The sequence below is a fragment of the Arvicanthis niloticus genome, chromosome 3 (genome assembly GCF_011762505.2).
Source record: "Arvicanthis niloticus isolate mArvNil1 chromosome 3, mArvNil1.pat.X, whole genome shotgun sequence".
NCBI lineage: Eukaryota > Metazoa > Chordata > Mammalia > Rodentia > Muridae > Arvicanthis > Arvicanthis niloticus.
The window spans coordinates 70,695,755-70,712,611 of record NC_047660.1 but is presented as its reverse complement, the minus strand read 5'-3'; the positions used below and the strand labels follow the sequence as shown (position 1 = coordinate 70,712,611).

General features: G+C 42.9%; 1 protein-coding gene across 2 annotated transcripts in view; it reads left to right on the top strand.

The window, feature by feature from the left end:
* Samd4a (sterile alpha motif domain containing 4A) overlaps window positions 1-16,857 on the top strand; it is a 215,418-nt gene that overhangs the window by 34,506 nt on the left and 164,055 nt on the right. The window lies entirely within an intron of this gene.

The window sequence follows — 16,857 nt, the reverse complement described above, 5'->3', positions numbered from 1 at the left end:
ACAAAACTTAGTTGTGTCTTAATCTACACCCTCACCTGTTGCAATAACTTTGTTTTTGCTACATGCCTCCAGACTTTAAAGGTTCCTGTTGCATGTATGTTCAAGAATACACTCTCAAATAGAATACACTCTCAAATAGGGACTCCCAGGAAACGGGAACCAATAATAGAAAATAAGCGGCTTCTATAGGTACTGAGGAAATATGGAAAGATGCTAAGAGCTGTTACCTTTGTTTAGAACCAGATGTGCTGGGTCAGCACCCAGTAGGTGTTGCTATTACTTCCGTTGCACAGGTGTCATGGTAAATTTCTCCTGCAGTGGACTTTGTGATTATGCAAGCTAGGGGTAGGCAGCGAAGCCAAGAATAGTTCACCTTTGTGAATTTAGTATGTAATGAAGGCTGGCTGCAGCTTTCTTGAGTGAAAACATAGCAAGAATCATAGATTAGCGGTGGGCAAGACACTGAGAAAAGCAGAGGGGGAGCCTTACAGCAAGTGCCTGAATCTCATCCACAAAGATGCGGAATGGCAAAGCCTGGAGTCACTAGCAAAGCAAGGCCCACATCTACAGCTTCAGAATGATGTTAAAGCTACTTGATAAAAGGTACCTTAAACGGCTCAGAATGCCTTTGTAAAGGAATTAAAGAAGAAACATGCTTGCTTTGTCCTTGGTACTTATGGTTGGTTAAGCAGTGGTTTCTCATCCATGTCTAGGTACTGATTCTCAGAGCGGGGGGGGGGGGGGATGTTAGTGGAGAAGTAGAACAGATCTGTAGAAGGGATACATATTCACAGGCGACTTTAAACCAGGGTGACCATTCTGGATTATTCAAGTGGACTTTATATACTCACAGTGACCTTACAAGTGGACAAGGAAGGGGAAAGAAGATTTGCTGTCAGGGAGATCCCATGTAAGAAAGGCTTAGCCACCATTGCTGGCTTTGAAGACGAAAGAGAAGACCACAAGCCAAGGAGTATGAATAGGGTCTAGGGAAGGTGAGAAAATGAATTCTCCCTTAGAGCTTCCGGAAGGAGCCAAATTTGGCTGACACTTTGATTTTAGTCCAGTGGGGCTCATTTAAGACATCTGGCATGCAAAGCTGTAAGGTGACAGCGGAAGGGGTTTGAAGCCTCTCAAACGGGTCATTTGTTTGTGTTGGATGCAGGTTGGAAATGAACACAATTTCAGGGTGACCACAGAGGGACACTGTGATCCTATTGGCCATTGTTCAGGACCTGTCTGCACTCAGGTGCTTTCAAGAAGGGATCACTTGTCGCATCTAGAGAGGAAGATGTAAAAAAAAAAAAATCAGCTGTGTGGTTGGCCAGTGAGTTATCAAGGGCTCTTCTTTGTCACGCTGCACTTTTCTCTCTGTACCATGCGTATTCTGAACAGATCCTTCTTAAGTGTTGAGAAACTGATCTGCAGTTAGGCAGACTGACTGTGAAAGTTGGCAGAATTTAGAATGTCTTGGAGAGGTTGAACTTATTTGCAGGATTGAAGTCATTAGTCTTCGAAATAAAGTCACCCTGTCCTCATGTGGTTTTATTTGTGCTCTGAGACATCTATTTGCTCTCCAAGAGATGAGAGCCTATGGTAACTCCCCTGCCCCCCACACTTTTTTTTTTTTTTTTTTTTTTTTTTTTTTTTTAAAGACAAGTTCTTGCTATGTAGCCTAGGCTGGCCTTGAACTCAATATATAGCACAGGCTGACACTGAAGCTGCCATGTAGCCAGGCTGGTCTTGCTCTCTCCACCTTATGTCTCAGCCTGGTGAATGCTTAGATTACAGAGGTGTGTCCCCCACCCCCAACCAGGCCAGATTCCAATCCTTTGACCTGGTGCTCTAGATATAAAGGGAAGAATCTCAGGTGGGTAGGTGATGCGTGTTGGGGTTTTGGGTTTTTAATCCCCAGCCAGCTGGTGAGTTTCTCTGTCTTTTCATCTTTCTGCAGCCTGGTGTGCATCTAGCTACAATATGACGTGCCCTACTTCCAGAACTAGATCACTTTCCTTCTATTTTGAATATTTCTTGAACGTTTCCAAAATAAACAAGGGTGTTTGTAGCATTTTCTTTTCCAAACAAACTTAAAGCCCGTTTCTCCAAATGGGAAGGAAACTGAAATGCAGCCAAGTCAGCGTGTCCACTTGAGTTGATGAGAGCCATCGACGCTGAAATGCGTGCTGCGCCTTAGCGTTCGGAGAGGGAACCGCCGCCTGTGGGAAGGCCCCCTGGCCTGAGCTCACACAGTGCCCAGTGTAGCCCCAGAAAGGCCTTAGCTCTATGGGAGGATGTCCCAGCCAGCTGGGCCTGGCACCACCATGGCTGACATCAGCTCGCTCTTCCTTGTCAACTCCAGCTCTGAGAAGTATTTATTTGAGGCATCTTTCTTTTGAACTTTGGTTCCGTGCTTATATAGCTAGATTGTTCTCAGAGCTTGATGTTCTTTGTGATAAAATTAATTTCTGAAGCATTCTTTTTTTTAAGCCAAATTGAGCTAAGTCACTGTTAATAAAGTCTTATGCTATAAAAGTCCATTCTGACTTTGTACATCCCCAGACAGTCCCATTGCCAACAAAACTCCACATAGCCAGTAGTTACACAACTTGCATCTGACATGGCTTTGAAATTGCTCAGCTCTGGTGCATTCTTCAGGGCTGAGTGTAGAAAAGAAAGATCTATAAAAAGCACTTGTGGTCAGATGGAAAAAGAAAGTTTGGTTTCTCTCTCTCTTCCTCCTCCCCCACCCCAAATCTGTGGAACTAGCGTAAAACAAAAAGCTGTTAGGAGCCATGGTATCTCTGCATCTTTTCTAATGCCTCACCTAGGAACAAAGCTGTAAGCCCAGCATGATGATAATTAGAGTTTACAGCATATTTAATTTCTGCATTAGAAACCATGCTAATCATGGTTGCTCAAGGCTATGTAGTGCAGAACAATGGTGGAGAAATGTGCTTTATAAAGAAAGCCTCGGACTGGATTGTAGTTGGACACAGAAACCTTAAAGGGAAAAGAATCTAGAACAGTCAAGGCTGGATTAGTGAAGATACGTGTTAATATCCTCGTTTTCTACTCACTAGCCCCATCAGAACAATGCTATTCAGGCACTCCAGCTGTCCCTCACAGGGGCCTTTGACGCTTCCTGCAGCCCTTAGTCAGGTGAGTAAGCCTCGCTCAGCACACTAGTGACCTTTAAAAGTGGGCAACCCCAGTCTCAGGAAACTATTTGACTCACCTGAACCTAAATACAGCCTAGGGAAGGCCTTAGGGGTGACTCTCCTTCCTGCTATCTTTATCCCTCTGTCTTTGGCTTGTGAGATTTAGGGATGAACCTGGTGCTGGGGAGATGGCTCATTTGATAAAGACTTTCCCACACAAGCAGAAGCGCAAACGTTCGGAACTCCAGCACCAACATAAAAGCCGGGCAACCTGCCTGCAAAGCCAGTAGTAGCAAGGCAGACAGGGCCTGGGGCAAGCTCTGCTTAGGTAGACAACCCTAATTGGTAAGCTCTGGGTTCAGGGAGAGATTGTACCTCAGTAGACTAAGAGGAGGTTGCTTGATGTCAACCCCTGGCCTCCACCCACATGCACACACACGGACAAGGCTCCTCTATTGGTGTACACACACCTGCAGCCTGCCTTCACCTCTGCAAGCCCAGAGCTGCACATGCCTTTGCTGAGAAGAACTGGGTGAGCAGCAATGGGGACCACAGGAGGGAGATTTAATGGGATTTAAACTAGAGCTTTAAGAAGCTGGTTATTATGATCAGGGAGAAAAGATTAAATAAGAACATACATGGAAAACTTACATTTGAGAGAGTCCGATGGGTTCTTATCATTTTTCGCTTTCCTTCAGCCTGCCCTGAAATATCAGTTTTTTTTCCCTCATGTCAGAGGCCACTAGTGCATTTGTTTTGGCTGGAAGGTGATGGGCTGTTTGCATTCGTCACCTCATCCATCCTTTTTGAGTCTGCAGGAGCCTTTTTCAGCTTGATACAATTTGGACTGTTATTAATTTTATCTCTTATTTAAAAACCTCATCTTTTTTTGAATGTGAATGTGTTCATTTACCCTAATGCCTATTCTGTCAACTCTAATTGCTGTTTCTTCAATCCAGGGTCATCTTCATTAGGCTAATTACCACAGCAGCCTCTTTCCTAAGTGTGCCAATAGCACAAAGATGACTTATTTCCATTTTCTGTCATGTAATAAGAAGCAGAAGGGGGAGTCACACAAGAAGACTGAAGAACACTGGTTTTCTTGAATTACCCAGTCAGGAGGGATTCATTTTCAACCTCATACCTAGGGACCAGACTTGGATGTGAAGGCTAAAGGTGGCACACACAACCAAGCAGGGGTTACCCGAGGCGATCAGCAGCGGTGAGAGCCACTCCCTCTTGGGAAGTCAGAGCTAAGACAAACACACATTTCAGTTCTAACAGGAGCAGGACTCCATGTGGCCTGAGAAGGCTTGCATGGAGAGCAAGGTGGCACTTGGAGGGATTGGGGACCAGGTTCAAATGAAAGCAAAGCAAGTGGCAACTTTGGTATGATCAAGTGTTTCTGACCCCTCCATGTTGGTTATTTTTCACCAATATCTGACAGAAACAACTAAAGGGAAGGTTCTCTTTGTTCACAGCTTGTCGGGGTATGGATAGTCCATCACATCACAGGAGACGTGGTAGAGTTTGTGGCTGGAGAATCCTGCCGCTGGGACTCCTTGTTACATAGTCAGCACCAGGAAGCAGAAGGCTTAGGCCAGAAGCTGAAAGGATATAACCCTTAAGGAGCAGGACCCAAGAACCCATTTCCTCCAGGCTAAAGGTCCCATCAGCAGTGTCAACAGGTCAAGTGTCCAAACTCATGAACCCAGAGGGAACATTTCACATGCATAGCCTGATAGTAACAAATTCCTGGTGTGTGACATACACTGTGTGTATATGTACTAACTGAATTTTCTTAACTTGAAAGTCCCTTGTAAGTCTTCTATAAACATGAGGGAAACATTTAGTTACTATTTATTCTCTCTTCATAGAATGGTTTGGGTTGCCAATAATTCTTAATAAAGGCAAGCAGAGCGGCCCTTTATGACTAAGGAGCACTAAGCCTTATAAACATCACTGCATCGATTCTGTTAGTTGGTCCTTAAAATAAAAGCTCCCTGACATCAGCCCAGCAGAGGAGATGCTGCATGCTTTCCCCAGTTGAGAGGTCCAGTGACATGGCTGTGTTTGATGTTCCCCCGAAGTCAGAGGTGAGGTCTGTCATGGGGCCCGGTAATCTTGCTTCAGCCCAGTCATTGCCAAAGGTGTTTGTTTCTGTCTAGAGATATGAAAGGTGTACTGGTTTGTAGAGAAAGGGACTTCCAGATGTGAAGCCAGTGCAAAGGGAGGTAGACCAGAAGTCCGGAGTCTTGGTTCCTCCCATTCCGTCCCCATTGTTTCCCTCCTTCTCTCTTTCTTTCTCCTCTAACTTGGATTCATCACCCAACCTTACTGGTGCTTCTGGGTCATTAGTCATTGAAGAGTTGTTCACCTGGGAAGGGGTGTGTGTGTGTGTGTGTGTGTGTGTGTGTGTGTGTGTGTAAAATTTACAATGTAACTTTCATGTACTCTGTTTTATTCAATTCAAAGTAGTAGAACTCTGAGGTAGAGATGTCATGGGTATCTCAGACCATGGGATGAGAGTGACAACACCTTGTTTTATTCCAGTTCTCAGCAAGTGTGTGCCTGAGTTGGTCTCTGGCCCAAATTCAAAGCACCTTCACCAGGAGATGCACTCTCCTCCTCAGGTTTACTCAGGTTGGAGCTCTGAATTATTTCTTGGACCTGCGGCACACAGTATGTTTCCTGATCACTATGGGCTGGGTGCATATTTACTGGCAGTCCTATGTCCTTGGTTATTCTTACAGCATTATTTCTTGAAAAACGTTTTTCAGGTTCCCCACAACTTATTTATAGATGAACTTTTAGAACATGAAGCTTCTGTAATTGGGAACAGTCTATGTTCTATTTTAGTCTATTCCATTTTTATTGTTGCTTCCTTGAGATAGATGGTATTACTAGTACTTGATGTGTTCAAATATTACCTGACAGGATAACTTTAAAAACCCACTTGAGCTTGGTATGGCGGCCCATGCCTTTATTCCCTTGTTGGGAGGAAGGATCAGGCAGATCTCTGCAAGTCTGAGGTCAGTCTGCACTATGTAAGGAGACCCTATCTCAAAACCAAACCAAACCAACCAAACAAACAAACAAACAAAAAACAAAACTATATTTTTTAACAGCTTTCTTGCCTCCTTTTATTACATATAGGAAGCCTCCCCTGTCTTCACTAAAGGCAGATTAGTGGGGACATTTTTTTTCTCTTATTAGGAATTTCCTGTACAAAATAAAATCTCCTTGTACTTGAATTTTAAATGAAATGTACTTGTCTTTGCAGTTCATAGTATATCCCACGTCACACTGTTTACAGGAAAGACCACTGTGGGTGGGCAGCTACTTACTTCAGCTGGAGAATTAGATGAAAAGCTCTCCACAGAGAAGATGATAAGTTACTTCGCTCTCTCTGCTCTTATACATTTTGTACCTATCCTGGTCCTGTCAGACCTCCCAGTGTTACTGCAGGTCCTTAAATTCTGTGGGGTCTTTCTGTAACTATGGAGTTATGTCTCAATGACTCTTATTTTTGTTTTGTTTTGTTGAGCTATGGTGTCATGAAGCTCAGGCTAGCTTCAGGCTTACTCTATGTCTGGGGTAACCTTGGACTCTTGATCTCCCTGCCCTACCTCTCAAGTGCTAGGATTGCAAATGTGTGCTACCCCATGCACTTTATGTGGTTCTAGGGTTTGAACCAAGGGCTTATTGTATGCTACCCTACTACTCTACTGACTGAGCTACGCCCCCCAGCCCTTCTTCTTTTTTGATCTTTAGAACTTAAGGCTTTGATGAACAGGCTTGTGTACAAGACCACACATAGTGAACCACCAGAATGTACTTATCTAGTCATGGTGGAAGTCTGTTCTGCTGCTTAGGACTTTGTATCCTTGTCTGAAATTATGTGTGCCTTGGAGCTTATGGAGCTACTGTGCCAGGCAGAGCCTGTGAATGTGGAAAGCCTCGCTCCTGGTTTAGCCCCAAGACTGGCAAGGTGAAGACCCAGTCATCCAGAACACATTTTTTTTTTTTTTTTTTTTTTTTTTTTTTGAGCTATGGACAATACACTCTCACCTATTGGCTCATTTCTTCATCCCACCCCAATCCCTCGAGACAGGGTTTCTCTGTGTAGCCTTGGTTATCCTGGAACTCACTCTGTAGACCAGGCTGGCCTCGAACTCACTGAGCTCCATCTGACTCTGCCTCCTGAGTGCTGGGATTAAAGTCAAGCCCACTACTGCCGGCCATTTCCTCACTGATGACCGTGGAAATTTAGCTGTTTTGAGTTCCTTTGCTTAAGCTATCGTTTTAGTAATTTTTGTTTTGTTTTGGACAGAATGTCATGTAGCTCAGGCTGGCCTTGAAGCTACTACATACACAGGGATGTCTTTGAACTCCTGACCTCCTGCTTCTACTTCTCAAGATCTTAGATTACAGACCCTTGTGAGGTGTTTTGTTTTGACAATTCAATTTAATGCTTGCCAGCAACCTTATAATTATTTTTACTCCAATTCTCTGAAGTAATAATACACAATGAAACAATTCAGAATGATGATGATGTGTGTGTGTTTGTGTGTTTTTACATGAGTGTGTTTAATAGTTTGAATATAGATGTCAGAGGGTAACTTTATGGTTGGAGTTGGTACAGAATTCAGATTGCCCAGGCTTGCCCAGCAAGCCTCTTTACACACTGAGCCATCCCTGTAGGCCCTAGCATTTTTTTTTTTTAAGGAAAGTTTTCATTTTAGGGGGTAGAAATGGAGGAACAAAGACCTTTAATTTTGAAAGTATTTGAATATGAATTCATAAAGGATGAGAAAGCCAGGATTGCAGTGTGTTCCTGGCCAATATGCCTTTGAGGGCAAAATCTGTCCTTGTTCCTTAATGTGTCAAACAATTTATTCAAAACCCTGATGAATAGCAAAAATATATTTATAAATCAGAGGACTTTTAAAGGCTTTGAAATTAAATATTTAATTAGTGTGATGATGTTTAAATATGGTAATGCTCTCTGCAGTACTCTGAGGACAGAGGAAAAGGATGCAGGATTCTGTTTCTTGCTCAGATGCACATGAAAGGGTTGTGATTCCATACTTGCACTGGCCACACTCAATGAAAATAAATATGTCTATGCATCAAATGACACAAATAACCAGCAGGTTCTATTATTAGGACACACAAATGCTCTTTAAGAGCAAATGACCTAAAAACACTGGCCATTTTCTTCACTGGTGACAGGAGTTCAAGCTTGACTTCTTAGGACACATGTGGGAGAATCTGTAAGGGACAAGGGACTCCTTCCTTCTGTCTTCAGAGGAAACAGGGAGGCGGCTTAGATCTGGCCAGTTCCCTGCAACTTCACATTTTGTCTCTGAAGTTGAGAAAGTGGACAAATCCTGGTATTCCAGGCATAGAGTCATTTTGAAGAGACACTAGATTGAATGGTTAAGCTTTTAAGAAGGATTTTAATGATTTACTATAATGACACACAGTGGTGCTTTACATTATGACTTTTGCATGTCTGCATTTTGGTCATATCCCCATCATTATCTCTTGTCTCGGTCCTCTTCCCACCCAGCCACTCATTGTGAACAAAGGAGTTTTCGTAGAGTTACTCGTAAACACATAGGCAAGCAGACATTCACAGTTGCACAGGCAACTTGGCAGCTACACCACTGAGGAAAACAGTCTCTTCCCTCCTCTGGCAACTGCCTATAGATCCTCAGAGAGCCTTATGAACCACCATGCCCTCCCCCCCCAGCAACTGTTAGCTTTCATGATTAGTTTTAAGAAGCTGTTTTGCCACTTTAGTTACTCAGCTGGGACTGACACTTACACCTACACTACAGGTTTGGTAGTCAGGCCTGGTGGGGACAGGGCTCGCTGAGTAGTGTGTTTACTGTGCAGTCATGAGGACCTAAGTCTAGATTGCCAGCAGCCATGTAAAACCCAGGCATAATTACAGGGAGTTATAACCCTGGGGCCTGTAGGAAGAGAGGCAGATGGATCCCAGGGCTTGCTGGACAGCTAGTCTGGCCCAAATGACACATTCCAAGTTCAGTGAGAGACTTTGTCTCAAAAAATGAGGTGGAGAGAGGTACAGGAAGACATCTGATATTGGCCTCGGGTCTCCCCATGCACACACATAGATGAGCGTCTCTGTATCTGCATGCGTGCATACGCACATGCACACGCATGTACATACTCACATGCATACACACCAACAACATAGTCCCTGCCGAGGGCAAGATTATAAATGGGCTTGGATCATCTTATAACAAATGGCTCCTTCTGCTGAGATTGTACAGCAGCGCCTGGCTGGTAAAATTCTTAAAGTCAGGCGCTTGATTTTAACTGTGATGTCAGCCCTGTTTTCAGAAGCATTTTGATGATTGTATTGTGTTGTGGGAAAGACTCAGACAGCCTTCCTGACGAGGATATCAACACAGCCAATTTCTTCCAGGCCTGGCTCTGGGTTGTTGGAGAGGATTAGTATAAAATAAGATTAAGGAGCCATTCTGTTTGTTAACAGTCCCCACCCCCAAGGGCTTTGCAATTGATTGTTTCCAACAGTGGTAATCTTTTTGTGACAAAGACTGTAAGAACAAAAACTAAATGCCTCAATTTTTAGAAAGAAAGATGGCTGCTGGTACATCTCAGGTTGAAATTGGCTCAGGCCTGTCTGGTGTTCTCGATGCACTCAATTCCAGGGGTGTGCTGCATGTCATTGGCTCCCAAGTGCCAAGTGTACAGAGCTTTTTGTAGCTTTGTCTGCAGTCACGCCTCCTTGGTAGCCCTATCGAGCCATGTTAGGGGTATTTACACCAAGGCAATTGGCACAGTGTATAAATCCTCTTCGGTGCGTCCGGAGAACCAATGCGCTGTTAAACATTTACCAACCCACTGGTGCTCAAAAGCATAAGGTGATAAATCTGTGGCTTCGAGATCTTAAATGCTGTCTGCCCAGGTGCCATCACAAAGGGAATCAATGCCTTGTGCTCTTTGAGAAATCACATTTTCAAACCAGACTACCTTCACCCAAGCATTTATCAAACTTATCTTCCCCTCACACTTGAAAATAAGCAGGAGAATTTTAGCCTGAGTTAGAATAAATATGTCTCTGGCTATATTTCAAAACGTCTGTTTGATTTAATGGCTCTTTCTGGGGACAGGTCTGTCTGCAGCCTGAGAGAGCAAGGCACAGTTATCAAGGTTGTTTCGTCAGGCTGCTTCTTGCCTGGTATCCTGAGAGGCTGAATACCAATGGCTGACCAGATGCTTGCCCGGACCCCTTTGCTTGTTTGTTTTATTTTTAAGCGGATACTTGTCCTTTGGAAAATTACTTAAAGATGGCTCAGGTATGAAAGAAAATGTTTTACTTCAGTATCTATTGAGTCTCTGTAAAGTAATATAATATCTTCTAAGGCTTACTGTTTAATAGGGCTGGGTCTTTTTTTTTTTTTTAACTCATGTTTGGATAAAATATGCAGAACAAAAAATAAAGTTTTTTTTTTTTTTTCACATAGAAGAATAGGAAGGAGTCCTGTGGGTGAGAAAATGTCACTTTAAATGTGCTTTGAGAGTTGATTTGTAGAATTATTTCAAGTGAGATTATAATTTTCATCAAATCTGCTTCTGGAGTGATGTACAGGATGGGAAATTGCTAAAAAATATCATCTACTTATTGATATCATTCTTTGGCAATTATTTTAAGTCAACGTGTAACTTAGCCAAAGTTAGGTTCTGGTATTCAGATACACTTGTTATCAAGACTTCCTCCCCACCCCCTCCTAAAGCATACTTGGAATTCTCTAACCCTCTGGGATGGGAGGGATATAATCTTTGGCTTTTTTTCCGTCTGTGTCTGCGGTTCCCCTTTCTGTGAGATGTACCTCAGCACTCGGGGATAGCATATGTTCCTTCCGTGAGACTATATTTGGTGGGAATGTTTGGAACTTTCTTATGAGGTGTACTGCACAGTCTGGGTGTGATCTTGCTTTGCCTGGGGCTAGCCTGTTTCCTTTTAACCCCTGAGTCAAAATCAGAAGCAGACATATCAATTTTTTAAAATAAGATTTCTATGTGTCCACTTGCAAGAGGCCTTTCTTTTTCTTTTTTCTTTTTTTATTAATACCAAGAGAACATCTATCATCTAACTGACCTTAAAACTTCCATTTCTTATTGCCAGAAATCCAACTAATAGAGACTGTTACCCATGGCTGTGCATTGAATCTGTGTCAGGCCCATAGGTGTCCGAATTGTTGAAGTCTTTGTTTTTGAGACACGGAATGAAGGGCCTCTTTAACTTGTCCTGGTATCACAGCAGCTGTAGAATCTAAACTGATCTCCAAAGAGGCCTCATATCAGAGCACACCTCCCAACTGTTCTGAAAAAATTTTAAGAAATAGATAAAGTAAGTGGAAACCATCCAGAACAACACACAGAATAAAAAGAAATACTGGGAGAGTCCTGGCCTAAGTCACCTTGGTCCTGGGATGCCCAGTCATCAGAATGGTGGTGCCAGCCTTCCTTCTTCCTGTGCTGGGGTTTATCCGGAGGACCCCAGATGTGCCAAATAATGATGAATGGCCTGGATTTTACACAGCCCCAGCCCTACCTTGCCAGCTGAGAGCCAGCTTCTCCAGGCAGAATGTTTTACACTATTTTTAGGCCTGAACTTCTTTAGACTGGAATTAAACCAGGTAGGAAGGAAGTTTGGAGGCACACGTGCCAGAGCTGTGGTGCTCCTGAGCAAATTTAATTATAACTTTAAAACCGAACCTAAAGTTTTGGGGATGTAGCTCAGTTGCTACAGGATGTGCTTGTTGAGCATGCAGAAGGCTCTGGGCTCTATCCCCAAGATTGAGTAAACCAGACATGGTAGCCTATGCCTATCATTCCAACCTTAGGAGATTGAGTCAGGTGGATCAGAAAAGTAAGGCTATTCTTAACTATGTAGTGACTGAAGACCCATTTGGGCTCCATGAGACCCTACATCCCTTCTCCACCAAATAAAGAAAAAGTTAAACCTAAGGGCCAAAAATGATCGTCCCCTTTTTTCCTGGTGAGTCACAAAGGTTTAGTGTCAGGACATGTGGCAGGAAACTGGGAGAGCTGGCACAGAGGCCTGTTCTGCAAACGTTGACCTCTAGGCGACAGTTCAGCAAACCTCAACTCCCAGATTTCCTGTGTGATTTTTTTAAAAAATAGTAACCCTTGAACCATCTGAAAGAGCCCAGCTGCCGAACAGGATCCTCCTTGCTGGTGCAGGAAGAAGTATCTAAGACCACGGGGAGACAAGGGTCCTGTGGAAAAGCATATGCATTCCTGATTCTGGACCTGATCGTTTCTTGAGGTTGTTCTTGTCCTGAACCATAAATACATCTTCAATTTCAAATGGCTACAGTTATATAGAATGAGTCCTTTGACTCCAGCAGAAATCAGATGAGGTTCAAGAAAATACATGACCTGTTGATGAGAGAGTAGATTTTAAGTGTTCGTACCACAAAAACAAATGGTAAGTGTGCAAGTTGATTATGACTTAGCTCGACGCAACTATTTCCAATGGAATTCATGTAACAGAACGTTATTGAGAATATATGCATTATTTACCCATTGTCCTTTAAAGAAACTGTCAAGGGGGCGGGAGGAGAATGTAGGATCTAGGATCTCCTCAAATATAGAGTCAACAAGGAAAATCAGAAATGATTTCAGCACAATGATCATGGAGAAGATGGTCTAATAACACAGAATATATATTACAATGCTTGGTAAGGAATGGTGATTGAAGATGGTGGTGGTGGTAGTAGCACATCAGAGCACATATGGTAGGAGTCAATCTATATAAAATTCACATAAAGGCAGAAAGTTTTGCCTACATTTTGGTCTTCTCCATCCAAGGAAATAGATCTGGCCCCTACCATTTACAGCACATTAATGCCATCTGATGCTTTGCCTGGGAGAAAGGTGGTAACCATTTGATTTTAATTGTGTGCCCAAGCGAGCACAACTCAACCTGTTTCAGGTAGGCCAATGGAACAGGGGAGTCAAGGGGAAGCAGCTGATCTTGTTAAAATGATTTTGCAGCTGGGAAAGTGGCTCGGCGAGGAAGGTGCTTCTGCATAAGGCTGACCAGGTTCACCAAGAGGCCCTAGTTCAAGAAAAATGTTATTTGTTGTCAAAAACAAAACAAATAAACAAACAAAAAAAACAAAAGAAAATCCTAAAACCCAAAACTGAAAAAACCACTCTCAACAAAAAAACCTAACCAGGCAACATTGGCCTCTGGCCTCCACCTCCCCCTGCCCCCCCCCCCCCCCCCCAGTAATGATTTTGTCCCCTGTGTATTTCTTGTGTTATTCATGAAACCTAGAAAGAGAATCAGTATTTTTCCTTTAGAAGATTTTTTTTCTCTAGAGGAAAGGAAGTATTTGTTGATTGAGTATTAAAATGTACTATTTATGCGCCACCTCTTATTTTGAGCCAAAAAGTGCTAATTTTTTTCCAAAATTGGAGTCCCTTGGTGGTAATGTCAGGGTAACATTTGTTAATATGCTGAAAAGCTCTTTTGTTTTTTGTGACGATGGTGCTGTTTTGTTTAAATTAGAAAACAGCTATGCAGGGTTGGTTATTTTATTATATCATTTTTCATGTTTCCCTGAGGAAGCAATAGTTATGTCATCTCTCTCCCATTTTAGATTCTTAGAGAAAAGCTTTGCCTTTGGTGACCAGGAAGTTCATGGGAGGAGGGGCTGTTCATGACCTGTCATGTGGGCAGGATATAGGACTATGAAGGACTTCAGAGGTAGGCTTCTAACACTCTTCCAGTGAGCATATGCATAAAGTTGTATTTTGTACTAAAGACACGGACTTGATAGACTCCATGGCAGTCTGGCAAACTCTGTTTTAACACTGAAGGTTGAAAGGCTCAGGCAGAGCTTGGTGGGTTTATTTCTAAGAATGAGTCAAGTGGTTCCGGTGGGGAGATGACCTCTGCGTCCCGGAAAAGCAAAGTGACTGGCATTTTCACTTCAGCTGTCCTGGATGAGACCCTTGACTTCTGGCCTCCTGTTGAACTATAGTGTGGCCCCGGTGTTGGAATTTTCCTTTTCAAAGTATGTCCTGTGTATTAGCAACACCTGCTCCTCCTAGGAGGCATCACAAATGCGGTACCCCAGGCTCTGCCCGGGAACTGTAATTTGGAACTTAATTTCAGCAAGGGCCCTGGGTCTGCACACTGTAGCTGGGGAAGACTCCTTCCACCTCCTTTAAGTTGTCAGGTGTAAACGCCTGAAAAACAGCAGTGATTTAATTATCTAGCTGTACAGCTAATTGATCCAGAGATTGGAACCATTGGATGGTGTCTCAAAATGGCCTTTGTTTTTTTTTGGAAACAAACCTCACTGCCTCACATCTGGAAAGGCAGTGTTGCTGAATATAGTAGGGGCCACCTGGAAACTGGGCATACTTTTCTCATCTCTACCTTCCTGATGAAAGTTCAAAGGAATCCTTAGGGCCTCCCAAAGTAGTTAGTTTTACTGTCTGAAAGTCACTTCCATTTTTAAAAGATGCTGAGCAGGTGAGAGAACTTTTGTATTCATCAATAAATATGAGTCAGACCAGAGACTATTGGGTGACAAGGAGGTTCCAATAAGTCAGCACACCCATACCTGACAGCAACTCTGTTAAGAAGTAATTTGGGAATTAAAAAAAAAACACAACCCAAAGAAAAGATAGTTCCAAAGTATACTCAGACACTGGAAAATTGATGGCAGATTCTACTGGAGGAAAGAAAGACTGGTTAGATTTTGTTTGGGGACAAACAGGATGACCTTGGTTCTGGGGTACTGACTTTATGTCAGTAAGGGTACCCATCAGAACTGGGCCAGACACAGTTGGGGATCACAAGGTGGGAAGGCCTAAGACCGGCTCTTAGAGGACTCCAGGGCACTTCTTTAGGCTCTCTTGACAGGCAGTGTTCGCATGCTTGCCATCTCCTGCCAAGGTCCATGCTGCCCAACACCTATCACTTCTTGTTTTGACAAGAATTTAGCCGGAGGAGACAATCCATTTGGGTTGTCACAAAAGGAAATAGTTTAAAGTCCATAGATTTGTATTCTATTGTGATTCTATCATATCCTTTCCAATCATATAATAGCTTACCTGTCCTTGTGTGATGTGGAAGGGACAAGACTTTGGGCATCTCTCAGTGGCTCTATACCTCTCTTCTGGAACACCCTGATTGTGGGGAGCCCAAGCATCACTCGTTTGAGGCCTTTCGGTGGTTCTCTTGCTATTTCAAGGGAACATCAAATTTAAGCCACAACAAATCTGAGCACAACTATTGTGCTCACCCAGGTTTAAATAAAAGCCTACAATTAAGCGTTGTCTTAGGGTTGCTATTCCCGCAATGGAACACCATGACCAAAGCAACTTGGGGAGGAAAGGGTTTATTAGGCTCACACTTCCTGTTTATCATCTGAAGAAGTCAGGACAGGAACTCAAACAGGGCAGGAACCTGGAGGCAGGAGCTGATGCAGAGACCATGGAGGAATGCTGCTTACGCTCAGCCTGCTTCTAATAGAATAACATAATAGGGACCACCAGCCCAGGGGTGGCCACACCCATAATGGACCTGGCCCTCCCTCATTGATCACTAATTAAGAAAATGCACTATAGGCTTCCTTACAGCCTAATCTTATGGATGTATTTTCTCAATTGATGTTTCCTATCTCCAGTGACTTCACTTGTATCAACCAAGTTGACATAAACTAGCCAGCACAAGGGTCTAGGCAGATGGCTCCGTGTATGAAGTACTTGTATAAGCATGAGAACTTGAGTTTAGACCATAAGCACTCATGTAAGAGAAGTTAGGCATGGCTTTGCATGTCCATAATACCAACACTGCAGCAAAGATTCCCGAGACTCAAAGCCAGCCAGTCTAGGGATGAGCTCCAGGCTCAGTGACCAACCCTAGCTCAAAAAATAAGGTGGAGAGTGATAAAGGATTATATAGTCTGATATTAACCTCTGTGTTTTTGGACAAGCAGATATATGACATGAATACATTGTACACACAAGCCATCACTCAATCACTCACTCAACCAATCTTTTTTATCTAGCTGTATGTATGAATGTATCATCTATCACCTGTATGTATGTATGTATGTATGTATGATCTATCTACCTACCTATCATATCTATCATCTATCTGTCTATCATATCTATCATCTATCTATATGTCTATCATATCTATCTATCTATCTATCTATCTATCTATCTATCTATCTATTATCTACCTACCTACCTATCTTTATGTCCAGTGGAGACCCAGAAGCTAACTGTAGCCTTCCTTCTCAGTCACTCGGGACTGTAAGAAATTTGAGAACAGACAAAACAGTCAAGAAAGCTGCAGTTTTACTTATATAATTATGAAATTATGAAGTTTCATTAAGTTCAATTAACAGTTCTTACAACTACATCTCAGTGTACAGTGAAACCTGAGAAGAGACTGCTGTGTGTGTGCGTGCGTGCATGTGCATGCATGTGTGTGTGTCAAAGTGACCCTAAATGACTAAAACAGGGAGAAAAAACAAAGAGATGCAGGAAAAAAATGTTTAAAGGTGACAGAAGATTTCAGTATGTTTTACGAGTGCTTTACAAATGTAAGGATTTTGTCAATAGAGTCTGAGGCAGACATCTG